Source organism: Agelaius phoeniceus, chromosome Z, assembly GCF_051311805.1.
Source record: "Agelaius phoeniceus isolate bAgePho1 chromosome Z, bAgePho1.hap1, whole genome shotgun sequence".
In the NCBI taxonomy this organism is placed as follows: domain Eukaryota; kingdom Metazoa; phylum Chordata; class Aves; order Passeriformes; family Icteridae; genus Agelaius; species Agelaius phoeniceus.
Window position 1 is genome coordinate 86,072,351 of NC_135303.1, and position 13,813 is coordinate 86,086,163.

Consider the following 13,813-nt stretch of genomic DNA (forward strand, 5'->3'; position numbering starts at 1 on the left):
GAGAAAGAGACCTGATCTTGCAACTCCCATTTCACGTGCTAATAGATATTGCGTAGCCTACACACTTCAAAGGATGCACCATTCAGTCTGAAAACTACAAACACAAGGCTGAAAATGTAAAAAGAAATTTCCTGCCTATGTTACTTTAACGAACTACTGGGTTTACAGTAAAGAAAAAAAGCAAAAATCACTTTGTTTCAAGAGATTGATTTCTAATGATCACAGGTGTTCAAAATTTAGACACTGTTCAGTTTTCACTGTACCTACTTGTTTCAGTGCAAGTGTAGGGCTAAAACCAACATCAGGCTTCTGTATCTATAGCTTCAAACAGCAAAAACAGAAGTCAACAGTGCATGTTGCTAAGACAAAACAAAAGTTCTCATCAAAGCTTCCTGTCTATGTAAGTGTTCAACCACTGCTACACAGCTCAGATCTCTTATGACCTCTCTCAGCAAAAAGCTGCTAAGCTCACTTCAGTACAAAACAGATTCCATGCTTTTACTGCAGTATCCCAAGAGATGGCATCACCCCAAAACCTGCAGCAATCACTTCTGCTTTGTACCTCTAAGAGTTCTGCAAACAAGAGCACATGGAGGCACTCCCCTTGCAAAAACGGATGTTTTTGCAAGGGGATGTTAAATGATGTTAAACCACTGGTAACAGCTCTCTGGATAAAGCTGTAAAACTACATGTCATGTACTGCAACATGGCCAAAACACTCCCTCCCAGCTCCCCCACCAAAAAAATAACCCAAATCAAGCAAAACAACAATAAAAAACAAACCAAAAACTACAGCCAAAAAACCCCAAGACCCCCAAACCAAGAACCCACAAAAAGAGAGAAGAAAAACCATCTCTTTCACTAGTCTTAACAGAAAAGTAACTTCTAACTTGATCTACAGTAATTCCTCTTAAGTGCTACCACAGGAAGAAATAAAGAAATAAAAAGAAAAGAAATTAAATTTCTTGGTCAATTTTAAGATGGACATAAACAAACCAAACCCTCCTTGAAGACAACACTCATAAAGTTGCTATCCAACTTTCAAGGGACACTAGTTAAAACAAATCTAATGATATCTTTACCTTATGGGATACAAATACAAGTGACCATCATCCTACATTTAACCATTCAGAGTAGGGCTCACACAGACAAAAGGGGGCTTGAGGGAGGAAAGTGTGAGGTGTCCCTGCTGCATACATATCCCATGGATCAACAGTCCAAGCAGCTGTGATGAGAGACCTAAATCTGAAGAGCAGCCTACATCAAACTAATGCAGCTTGCTATTAACTAGTGCAATGATTGAGGGGCAGAGGGACAGGAACAAATAAAATGGCACTTTCTAAAGCATTTTTCATTTTTCAAATACATGAGTAGGAAAGAAAGGGAGAAAAGACCCTGGCAAACAGGACTGTGCAGATCACAGTACTGGATTACAAGACAACACTAGCGATGGTCACAACATCCATTATGGAGTCTTTCATGGGGATGTTTGATTGCATCTTCCTAGCAGTGATAAACATCAGGAGACATTGATTCTTCAAATTATGCCACTGCTTAATGTGACACAATTTGAAGTCACAAAGTGGGTAATCAGCCTTTTGCTCCAGGACCTCTCTGCTGGGAGCTTCCACACGCTCTCAGAGAGGCATGGCAGCTCTCTGTCATTCCATATGGATTCATGGCACTGACATCAGACACCTGCAGTTCCAGTTACCTCGTATCACGTCCCACTTTGTTCATTAAAGACACTGGACCTGTTACAAGCACATAGTGGTTGGCTGGTTAAGGATTTAAGGTTCATAACTGGTAACAGACAGCTCCATTCCTGTAAGATCCCGACTATGTGTTTGAAACATAAGGTAATTTGCCATACACTTCACCCAGAAATCAGGGACAACCCTACAATGGCTGTGCAAATGAAGCACACTAATATACCAATTTTTTAGTCACTTTGTGACTTATCAGCCATACAGGTTCCCAACACAGTTGAAGTTTATACACCACACAAACCTCTACAAATACAAGTTTCACAGGCAACAGCACAAGGAAACAGAAAAGTAATTACAGGCAGCCCTGAGGTCAAAGCAGATCAAGGTAAGCTTTTCCTTTGGCCAGACAGTGACATGCCAAACAACAGCATGGAAAATGCACCTATTATAAATGCACCTATCATATTTAACTGTGGCAGCAAATGAGTTACCTTTTTAAAAAGGACTCTTTCCAGAAAACTCAATCCTGTCACAAGAGAAAACCATCTGTAACAACCATCTAAGGCTGGACTGATTTCCAGACTCCAGAAAATTGGGCAGTAGCGGAGGTTCTGTTCATCCAAGAACAGATATGGACTTCAGAATGCAATTTAGTGATTTTTACCCAAATCATTTAAAGATCACATAAACAGAACAGCTGAGAGAAAAGATAGGTCTTTTTTTTTACAAGGTCAGCTTCACTAATCTACAAACTACAATATCACTGAGGAAAAGAATGGTAAACTAGAAATAGAGGACTAACTTCCCCTCCTTGAGGCACAAAAGAAGCAAGACAGAAATTTGGCCATGTTGAAAAAGATGACCCAGGACTCATACCAGCAATGAGGGCTGCAATAATCTCAACACAGTAATGAAACAAGTCCCAAATTTGATGAGCAGAGCAACTGTTTTTAACTGCTATTTTCCTATATCTAAAGTTTGGATAGCAAATACCTACCAGTTTTGAGAGTTTGAAACTGTCAGATGGTAAGCATCTGGTAACTATCAACAAATGTAGCTACTTCAGCTTAATTATCATAAGATTTCATACTACTACAAAAGAGTCAATTTTTTCTAAGCCATCTTAGCACTAGCTAGAGCCAAGAATGTGCATTAACTTCCCTCGTTAATCACAGCACTTTAGAAGAAAGTTAATATTTCAATATAACCCTTCTTGAGGGAAACTGCTGATTACTAGTTTCAACAACAAAATAGCCAACTTACTGTTCTTTTGGTAACGATGCATGGAAAAGCATGGAATATCCTGAACATTTAGAATGCATGCCTGCAACCCAGAATATCCTAAACTAATTAAAATGCTGCTCTGTTTGTTGCAGTGGTACTTCAATATGTAACAAGCTGATTCTGAAGTACTTGAGTATTATTAATATTTCAGACTTGTCCCACTTATGAATGAGAGCTAGACAGACACTCTCAAAATGCACAACAGAGTAAAACAGCTTTTAATCCATTAATCACAACATATACTATTTTTAATTCAAAAATAACAATCTCTGCAGTTTCAAGCTTTTTGTTCTTATACTCTGTAACCAAGGGAGGTAACAGGTAGCTGGCCTGGTAATACTTAGAAATAAATTCAACTCTGTTGACCATACCAGGACCTAATCAAAAACTCAAATACCAATACCAACACAAAAACTCAAACTATTTTGGTACATAAGGCAATTTGTAGTCATTCATTTTCAATATTTATTTATTAACCATAACTTAATTCATTTAAACAATTCATTACAACAATTAAACTGCTATGTAAAAAGTCCATTCCAAAGAAAGCCATAAGGTTGTCATCTTCTCCCTGTAAAAGCTCAGAAGAGAAATTTTAACATTTGTTCATAATTATGGTATTGGTTATAAATTTGGTGAAATATTAACACTTATGGAATTGATTTAACGAAGCAGACAAAAATCTATCAAGAAATGCAGTTGGCCAAAGTTTTTAAATGGAAAAATAAAATCTGCCAGCAGGTCAAACATCACTTGCAATTTCATGTATTGGATCTCAGCCAAAATATGTGCCTCTTGTACAGTACAAGAATAATGAGAACAGTGTTATACTACTATAGATGCATTAATTTTTCCTTTTATACTTGGGTCACATGCACTACCCACTCTTACCACACATTTAACATTTTCCCAGCAAAATTCGGCATGGTACTGAGGGAAAAAATAACCTGTAACATTAACTATTCCACCTCCAAACAACCCTGCCCGTCCTGCAGCAAGCAGGCTGAAACACTGATACTCAGCATGGGAGCCACTGTTTCAGACCCTGATTGCACACTCGGCCCAAGCAATTTCAACAAACATCAGGCCAACAACAGCCTTTTCCCATTCCTGAAAGGATCTCTCCCATCACGTGGTTAAAACTGTTAAACTATTTCTGCCATCTGATGTCCCTGTTTCACACTGACACATCTTATTTCTCTCAACTAAAAGAGGCACATTCTAAGAATATAAATTCCCTGCAAACTCACTTGATTCAATCATGGAACATTTCAGTTTGGAATGGATGTTCAAAGATCACCTAGTCCACACACTCTGTACAGGCAAGGGTACCTCTTCTTGAATCAGACTGCTCAAAGCCCCATCCAACCTGTCCTGGAACAGCTCCAGGGATGAGTTATCCGCAGCTCCTCAGGGCAACCTGTTAAGTTCCTCACCACCTTCATTTCTTCCTTATGTTCAATCTCAATCTTCCCTCTTTTCAGTTTCATATTTCAGTGTTGCCATTTTCCAGGAAACATCCCAATTCACCATAGATTAATCTTTCTCCAAATACACACTTTGAGATACATGGAAGGAAAAGTCCTAAACACTTCATACTCCTGAAGGAACTAAGAGCTGGTCATAGGACACCTGGAAAAGTGTGGTTTCCAAAACACTCATTTGTGAAGTGACAATATAAGCTCATAGCATCTTAAATCTCACTGATTTTCAAAACATGCCTCATGAGACTTGGTTTGCCTTTGCCATGACAGTGCTGTTGTGAGAAACCTGAATTGCATCCTAGGTGCCACAGGTGTGACATTCCTCATAAGCTTATTTGACATTTTCTGGGGTTTATGCATTTCTCCAACACATCATCACTAGTACTGGCTTAGCTTTCAATGCAAACTCATTTTGCCCTTAATTCATGTGTCACTCCTGTTTAGCCAACAGGCATCTGTCTTCATCTAACCCATCTTACCAAGACTGAGGCAAGAAAACAAGCATAGACAGAAGCACGTATCACATGCCAGGTTTTGTGGCACTGAAGGATGAAATTAAAAGACCAGGAAGAAAACAAACCCTTATCACTCACTGTTCATGAATACTCACTTCAGCTACTGGCATGTGTTTGCTGAGCTGAGGCCTCATCAGGGACATACTCCTTACCTAACCAACTCAAAAGAACAAAGGAGTCAAACTGAAATTCAAAAAAATTTATCAAGCAAGTCAAAAGATGGTCCCATTGCAGTAATGCCTAAAACCAATCTTTTTTCATCTCCAGGCATACTATCAGTCAATGCTGCTTTCAAGTTTTCCTACTCAGTCCAAACAGGACTGAATGACTGCATTAAAAAGATGAGCTAGATGGGAAATACTATGGGTAGATAGCACCAAATTAAATTTCACTACCAGAAGTCATGTTTTCAAATGAAAAAAAAATTCACTTGTTTTAATTAACAAGGAACTGGTGCACAATAGCATTAAGAGCAGGAAACTGATTTAAAATCAAGAGTAATTTCTTCATTATTTCTTGCAATGGCTTGTAAACTCTGGAGCGTCTGGAACTGGTATAAAGATGATGTTCTGCCCTTTAAAAACACACAGCAACAGAAGTATCACTACCAGCTATCAAAAATATAAATGCTCGGTATATGAAAACAGCAGCAGAACACTTGAACAGCTCAGCAAACTGGCGGTACCCACACTGAGTATACTTCTGAAACAATTAATTTGGAACACAGGAAGTTAAGTTGCCTTGAGCAAGCTTGTCTAGTGTAGAAAAATAAAAATTTGCCTCTGAATAGTGAAGTGAAACTGAGATTGCCCTCAGCTATAGAGGATCTATTACAAAACAAGAGCATCATAAGTAAAGAAACTGCTTGCTGTGTTTTATATCAGAAAACTTCATGGGCCTACACTACCTGAGGGCAACATACTCAGTCCTGAGCACAAACATATTCCTTGCAATCTCTTCCTTTTGTACTTCTTGAATAGCAAATGCCCCTCTATTAGGGGCTGCTTAAATTGAAATATGGTTCAGCCTGTAAACCAACTACAGATTGAAAAATTCAGGAATGGAAGCCAGAAGCAAGGAAAAACCAAAGAGACTGCAGATCTGTTAAACATGGTTTACTCTGTGTGTGCAACTGCTACAGCTGAGGTTACCAGCAGTGAAGATACACAAACATGCAGACCAACAACGCCCACCCTCCAAGAGGGAAAGCAAAGCAACTACTCAATCCTTGAGATGTACTTTTCAAGGATGCTCCAGCTGCTATAGTCACCTTCACATAATGCTTCAGAAAGCCTTTCTGTACCACAGGTGTCATTCCGCCCTCCCTGCCACATTCACACAAGGTACTTGGTAGATCCCCAAGCTTCATAAAATAATCTCCTTGCCCACCTATCTTAATTCCTACTGTTTCCACTTAAAATGAGCTTTAAGATTTAAATTTCCTCACTTAAAAGAAACTGAAGGGGTGTGCTTTCCTCCTGTTTAAGACAACAAGTCTGCCCTCCCAGCACTGCAACCCTACTTGCAAACCCTGCCAATGTTTCAGCAGGTAAGTTTAAGGAGTAGTGTAAAAGTCTGCACTTATAGAGTGAACTTTCTATCACAAAAGCACAGAACAAAATCCATAGACTTGTAAGGCAGTAGGAGAGACGGACAGACACACAATTACAAGCCTCCCAACAGGGCATATGGATACTGAACTTCCAGTGCTCAAGTGGAATAGAAAAGAGAAAAGAAACCAAAGACAAGGAAAGACACTGCTTTCAGATGAAATCTAGATACCTACAGGATATTTATAATGCCAGGAAGTACACACTTCTCATTCTTTTTTTTTTCCCCTGAGGGCAAAGTAGTTTTGCTGACATTCCCTTACACCCTCTGCACCACATAGCTCTTACAGGAGACTCCAGAATACCTGTCAAGGCACTTAACCAGCAGACAAACTGTCCCTGCTTTGCAGGTTTGAGGAATAATGCACAAAGCTGAAGCAGTTTCCTCACAGTCATCCAGCTCAGCCCGCAGCAAAGTCAGAACACAACTGCATTTCCCAAATCCCAAACCCACAGCTACCCCAGGAATCTCACTGCAGTCTCTCAAGTTTGGAACAGTATCTATTCCCTACCAAATTGCTCCTATTCAGTCTTTTTCATCTCACTATAAAAGCCCCAAGGATACGCTTCAGATTTGCATATGAAGTTTGGTGTAGTCCAAACTTTATTTTTAAGTTACCATTTCCAATTAATTTAAGTCTGTAATTTTGTTATATACTATATAGCCTGTCTCAGTAGTACAAACTTTTCCCCTGCACATCACAAAGTTCTTCAGCAGATACAGTAATGAATGCAAGTCTCAGAACACTTAAAGCAATGAATAACTAAACAGAAATGGCTCATTTTATGTGCAAAAAGAAACCTTCAGAGATGCATTAGCTTAATTTTCTCAGGACATTTTGACAGATCTGACTCAGTTTCAGCAATCTAGCCTTACTTTATTTTATAACTAGACCAGACTAGGTTGCTGGATGAAGCTGCCCCATGACCACCAAAGTCATCCCACAGATTCTCCTCTCCAAACATTTAAGGCTGGCAAGAACACAGGACTGCTGACAGCACAGAGACCTCTCTCAGTGGACCACCATAATAACCATGACAGAGCAGTAAGATGATTTTTTTTTTAAGAAGTGGCAATACTGTGGGCGGACCATTCCTCCTCTGAGCTATCAGATTTTCTACTGTCACCTGAGAATCAGTCCCAGCCTGCTCTTCTCATAACCCATATGTCTGGTTCAATCCAGCTTACTTTAGGAAATTAATCCAGTGCTGCCTAACAACAGAACATGAGTATCATATTCAGATTCCTGCAAGAACATCAAATTACAGGAGAAATTTGCTTTCAGTGAAGACCAGCATAAAATGGATACACAGCTTCTCTCCCAGCATGAATGGAAAGTGAGAAATCCTTTCCATTACTTGGTATAACTGATTTACCCAGAGTACAGCCAGATTCTCTGCACTAAACAAGGTCACATTTCAAGTGTTCATCTCCAATATCGGAACACATACAGAACATCCCCAGAGACAGGCTTTCAGAACTGTACAATAACCTTGTATGCAATATGGGAGCTCAGTATGAACAGGGTGACATTACTGTGTCACAAAAACAGCCATCACAGCCATTTTGCCAACAGAGTTCCCAGAGTCCACCTCCAACTTCAAAAGCAGCTCAGACCACCTCACCATTCGTTCCAAAACCAACTTCTTCACCTTTGCCTTCCTTCACTTATTTTTCATCTTATAATACAACTGTGGATTCTTTAAGGTACATTTATTAAGGCTTTTCCAGTTGAAGACCTTCATACAGATGAGATTACAGACTGTAACAGTATTACTTTCATATTCACACTTGAATTCGATAGCTCTCTCTTTGCATACAAATTCAGAAATATTCAACAGTGTTAGTTAAAAGCAACAAGCCATCTTACTGTCTTTTCTTGGGTTTTCTTTGCAAAAGAGACATTAAATTACTAAGCACTCACTTCCAGGTAAGTAAACAGAAAACAGCAGGCTGTTTTAGGCTCCCTCCCACAAGCAAGAATAAAAATACCTCTAACTACAGGTACTTTTTTTTCCCCACCTCTTCTTAGTAAGGAATATCAAGGTACTTGCTGGAAACAGTTATTTTGTATATTGTTACAAACACAGCAAGCAAAATGAAACTCAATAATCCTTCACCTGTTTTCTACCAAGAAGTCAGACTGTCAACAAACTGCTTGTGGTGACATAATACTTAATTAAAAGATTAAGAACACATTCTTTTCTCGGAGGCTATGCAGCATAAAGCTTTTCCGGCCTTTTTCACCAAACACAGTTTTATTCCAGATGATGAATAGTGACTTAATTCAAGAGTCCCTTCCGTGCTACATGTGCCTATATTTCTACGTCAAATTATGACACAGTACTATGCAAGGACACCACATGAGGGTATTAGTCATTAGGGTGGAACCCAGAGTGGCTTTGCTGTATCACAGAAGGAAACACTTAAAAGTTTAAGCAAGTACTTTGGAGAGTGTTAATAAACTAGGAATCTAGTTTTATTTTAGTGCTCACAGTTGATGAAGTGTACTAAACTGAATACACAAGCACTTCCCTGTGTCTGAATTAGGCACAGGGCTAAAACATGACACAGCACAACTGGTAACAGGCACACCTTTGAAACACACCTTCCTGAAATTCAGGGAATAAATCTCATCAGTCATTTCAGTCATAGCTTCCTCTGCTGCTAGCCTAGAGATGACAAATGGTGCAAGCACAAACGTATGCATAAGGAAGGGGCTTAAAAATAAAATCTTTCACATAATCTAGTATATAGTTACCAAAAACACCGAGTTCCAGTAACAGAGACCAGACAAGAGCTCACAACTCTTTACTACTAATTTCCCCTATACCCACCAGCAAAATACATTAATTGTACTCATATGCAGATAGTCCTCCAGATGAAGAGCTGACTACATCTTGGATAGAACTCACCTTCTTCTGATTTAAAACGTTACTCTTGCGTAAGAGTTTCTGACACAAAATGCAGCTGAGAATAAATAAGCTCAGTCAGTTATAAACTGTAATACTACTATTGCAGCATGGAATTTTGAACCAATCTGCTTTCCTTCTAGAAGGGAAGATTTAAGTCTAAATTAGAGCAATGATACTGTGTTCCCTTTCTGATATAATTCTGTATATTCTGAACCACTGTGTTCCCTTTCTGATATAATTCTGTATATTCTGAACCAAGTACATTACAAGCTTAAGAGATTCTGGAAAGATCTTGTAGCTTTCAAAAAAAAATACAAACCAAACCGAGACTGGGCATACAATCAGTCCTTTAAAAGTTCCCCATCCACAGGAAAGACAGCATTTCTTAACAGTTAAGAAAAAAAGCCTTTGCACGAAAGGATTTTAAATAAATCTAAGACTTGAGAGAGGGAAAGCCCCCAGTGCTCAGGTTCTGATGGAGACCTCAGCACAAGACTACATTGACTGCAAAAGGTCATTAGGGACACAGAACATGAGCTTATTCAAACCAAGTCAGAGGGTCAAAGCATTAAGCAACGCACTTGCATACCAGAGAAGATTACCTACCTAAGTAGTTAACACACAACAACTGTGAGCTCAGGCTTGTATCGATCAGTGCACTAATCCCAAGAGTCGATTGCAGAGTGGTGTGTGCTGCGAGATCAATAGCCTTGCCTTCCCAGTTAGCAGCGTCAGCACACACAATGCAGGGATGAGAAACCAACCTTTGATGCATCCTACAAGACCTACTTTTTCAAACAAGAAAACTATTTATAAATTGTAAACAACCCTTCTTTGCCTTTCCTTCAAAGAACTGTTTTCACAAACAGCTTCAGAGCTTTCCAATTATGGCTCCACTAGATCTTCCTTATGCTGACATTGATCTGAATTGCACTGATCAATTTTAAATAGAGAATCATGCCTTTAGGAAGACATCCCTGTAAAATGACAGCTGAAACTCTGGAATTCATGATTGAAGAGACTGGGAGTGATTATGCTAGACAAAATACCAGAGAAGGTTGGAAAGAAGTAATAAGGAAAACTAAATTTCTCACAGATAATTTATCAAAATATTCAACCCAGCATCAACTGTAAAATGCAGGAACGGACTGCTGTTAAAAACTCATGATGCAGAGACTGGATATGGACAACAATTATCAATTAACTAAACTGGACAACAAAATTATCAATCCCTAGAGTTTATGAAAGCAACAAGAAACCATAAGCTTACACAAATTAAAAAGGAGGATGAGTAAGGTGACACCTTCTGTGTCATTACAGCACTTCTGCCCCCAGCACCAGCCAAAGCAGCTCCAGCTGTCACAGTGTGACAGATGAGGCTGGATTGGTCCAGAAACCTGACTCCATTCTGTCAGTTACAGGTTTCTGTCTCCAGGATAACAAAACATCATAATGGAATAATGGAGATGGAGCTCTTCCACGTGTTTTTGATGATCTTTCGCCATTGCGATTTTTCTATCCATCAACATAAACTATACAGTAAATCTCACACCTGACCAGTATACTCATTCCTTCAATATTCTGAAATTTTAAATTCTCTTCATTAAAGAGAAACTAACACCTATTGATTCACATATGTTAAATATGAGAGATTTTTGGTTTTCCCTTTTAGAGTTTCATGTCTGTTTCTTTCAGCTCACACTTGATTAGCACTTTAGTAGCAGCAACTTCTTCCCTGACTCCTTTGTGTCACAGGGCATGCACAGGAAAAAAAAAATTTAAAAAAAAAAAAAGGAGATATCAGGTCAAGTACAGATGGTGAGGCAAGGAAAGGACCATCACTTTCAGTTTTTTTTCTGAGACTAAACCCATAAACTTGCAAAAGCTGTTTAAAAATTACACACTTTTTTGTTTCCCTGCCCTTAGAATTAAGGTTTTTCCCTAAAAGGTTTAAGCTACGCAGTGGAAACAGTAACCTTAAGAACCACTGACACTTCTGAATTGTAGCTCTGTGTGTACAGGAAACTGAAGTCATTGAGCAGCAGTTCTGCGTGGTGCTGTAACCCAACACCACCCCGCACACGCCTCAAAACGCTCCTCGTGCTGCTGCCACGGGCAGCACCTCAACCCACCCTACTGCCCGTGCCTGCTGACAGCTACACAGATCTTCCTGTGCAGAAAAGGGAAGGAGGCCAAAACAGGCTTTCCCCACTCTTGCCTGAAAAATGCCAGAAAACCAGGAGTGCCGGCACAGGAGCAGATGGTCCCATGCTCCAAGGCTGATAAGGGAAGGTGATGAAGAGATCTGGCTAGCTGCAGCACCTCCTCTTTTTCCTCAACACCCTGGATCCCAGCTGGAGCAGGAACAAGATCCCTCTCACCAAGCTCCCACAAAAACCTCTTAGCCCCTTAACAGGCTGTGGGATGCAGCAAGCCTTGCATCAGCAGCACAGCCACTGAAGTTACACCATCAAGCACAACCCAGTTGCCCCTGAGTTTGGCAACACTCAATTGCCAAAGTGAGTCACGTAGGAATATCGACCTCAAAGTGCTTAAATCCAACACAAATTCATTTTACTGGGTCTGGGATGGCAGCTATAATAGTTCCACAGCCAAGTGCCAGAGTCCATCTGCTTATCTCCACTCTAATGAGACAACATCAGTGTCGTAACATTTCTATATGTTTTTCACTTCTTTGGATTTTTTAATGATGTGGGGAATAAAAACAGTGAACAGGGCAGCTATTCATTTCCATCTATTGTCATTTATTTTACTAATTTAAAAAAAAAACAACAGAACAAATGTATCCCTTTAGTAGGATAAATTTTGAGCTGTCAAAACCCAGAAAGACAGCCCTTGAATTATACTAAACATAAATAAATGCACTGAATCTCTTATTTCTAGTAAGCACCGAACTAAAGGAATCACAAAGCATTATCAGGAAGTTGAATCAACTAAACTGAAATATTCTTACACCAAAGTATACAGCCATGGGATGTCTCATACTCTGAGAAAGATGTAGTCAAAAGCAGAATAGCTAACTGGAAAAGATCCAGAAACTGGTGATCAGCATAAAAAGAGAAGTGTAGGGCTACAACCCACGAAATAAAGATCTTTAGCCTACAAGGAGACGCAGCCAAAGAGTGAATGCCCCGTGATTTAGCAGAACTCTAAAGTCACAAGCAGTATAGGAAAGATGAGCACCGTGATTTGCACAGCACAAGACGCAGAAATTAACAAGTTACCTGAAGGCAGACTCGACACACACCACACCCCCAAAGAAAATCAGATGTTTGTTTTGGCTCTTCACCGATTTAGTTACTGCGAGGAAGCACTTCCGAACATCACGGACACCAGCAGCTTACTCGGATTTTAACAGCCACTGAGCAAACTCATCAAGGGCAAACTCATCAGGGGTTACTCGGCAGAAAGACATTGCCTGAACTCCGGCGGTCCCGGAAACTGCTGGAAAGCAGAAGCCTGTGGGGCAGGAGCGTCACCCCGCCTTGCTCCGCGAGCCCAGCCCTGGGCCGAGTGCCGGCACCCCAGGGCGGCTTTACCGAGCGAGAGCGGAGGGGCCCTGTCCCCGGAGAGGAAGAAGGGGCGCGGTCCGTCCCCAGCTACCCCCGCCCGGTACCTGCGGCCCCCGCGGTTCCCGCCCGTACCTGCGGCGCTCCAGACTCGCTGCCCCACCCAGTACCTGCGCGCCCCCACTCTAGCTCGGTACCTGCGGCCCTCGGCCCCGCTGTCCCGCCGTGCCGCGGTCACCGCCCGTCGTCCCTACGGGCCCCGCTCGGCACCGCCGGACCCGGGCGACGCCATTTTGTCTGGGCCCCGCCGGCGGGATGGCGTCACGCTGTGGCGTCACCTGCGCCCGCCGGGCCAATCGGGAGCGGTGGGCGGTGACGTCACCGCAACAGGGAGGGGCGGGGCGAAGTCAGAGCCACGCCTCCCCTGGGGGCGGAGGCGGGGGTGGGAGTGTCCGTGCGTCGTCCGTGTCCGTGTCCGTGTCCGTATCCCCGTTCCTGTCGCTGTCGCCTGCTTTTGCCAGCCGTGACCCTGTCCCTGTCCCATCCCTGCCCCTGTTCCATCCCCTTACCAGCCGCTGTCCGTGTTGCATCCCTCACTCTGCCCAGTTCCATCGCTGTCCCAGCCCCTGTCGCTGCACTTTTCCCTGTCCGTGCCTGTTCCATCCCCGCCCCTGTCCTGTCCTCTCCCTGCCCCTGTTGCTGCTCCTGTCCCCATCCCTGTCCCTATCCCTATCTCTATTCCTGTCCCCGTCCCTACCTCTATCT

The 13,813-nt window shown here is 41.6% G+C and overlaps 1 protein-coding gene across 5 annotated transcripts in view; it reads right to left on the minus strand.

The window, feature by feature from the left end:
- Positions 1-13,402, minus strand: part of UBAP1 (ubiquitin associated protein 1) — a 33,814-nt gene extending 20,412 nt beyond the window's left edge. For 3 of the 5 annotated variants that reach the window (XM_054651528.2, XM_077171067.1, XM_054651525.2), the window contains exon 1: positions 13,246-13,402. The gene's annotated coding sequence lies outside the window, so the exon portion shown is untranslated. Of the gene's footprint in view, positions 1-12,763; positions 13,062-13,245 lie in introns of those variants that run through there. The other 2 variants (XM_054651527.2, XM_077171066.1) reach the window with 2 other exon arrangements.
- Between the last annotated feature and the right edge of the window lie 411 nt (positions 13,403-13,813).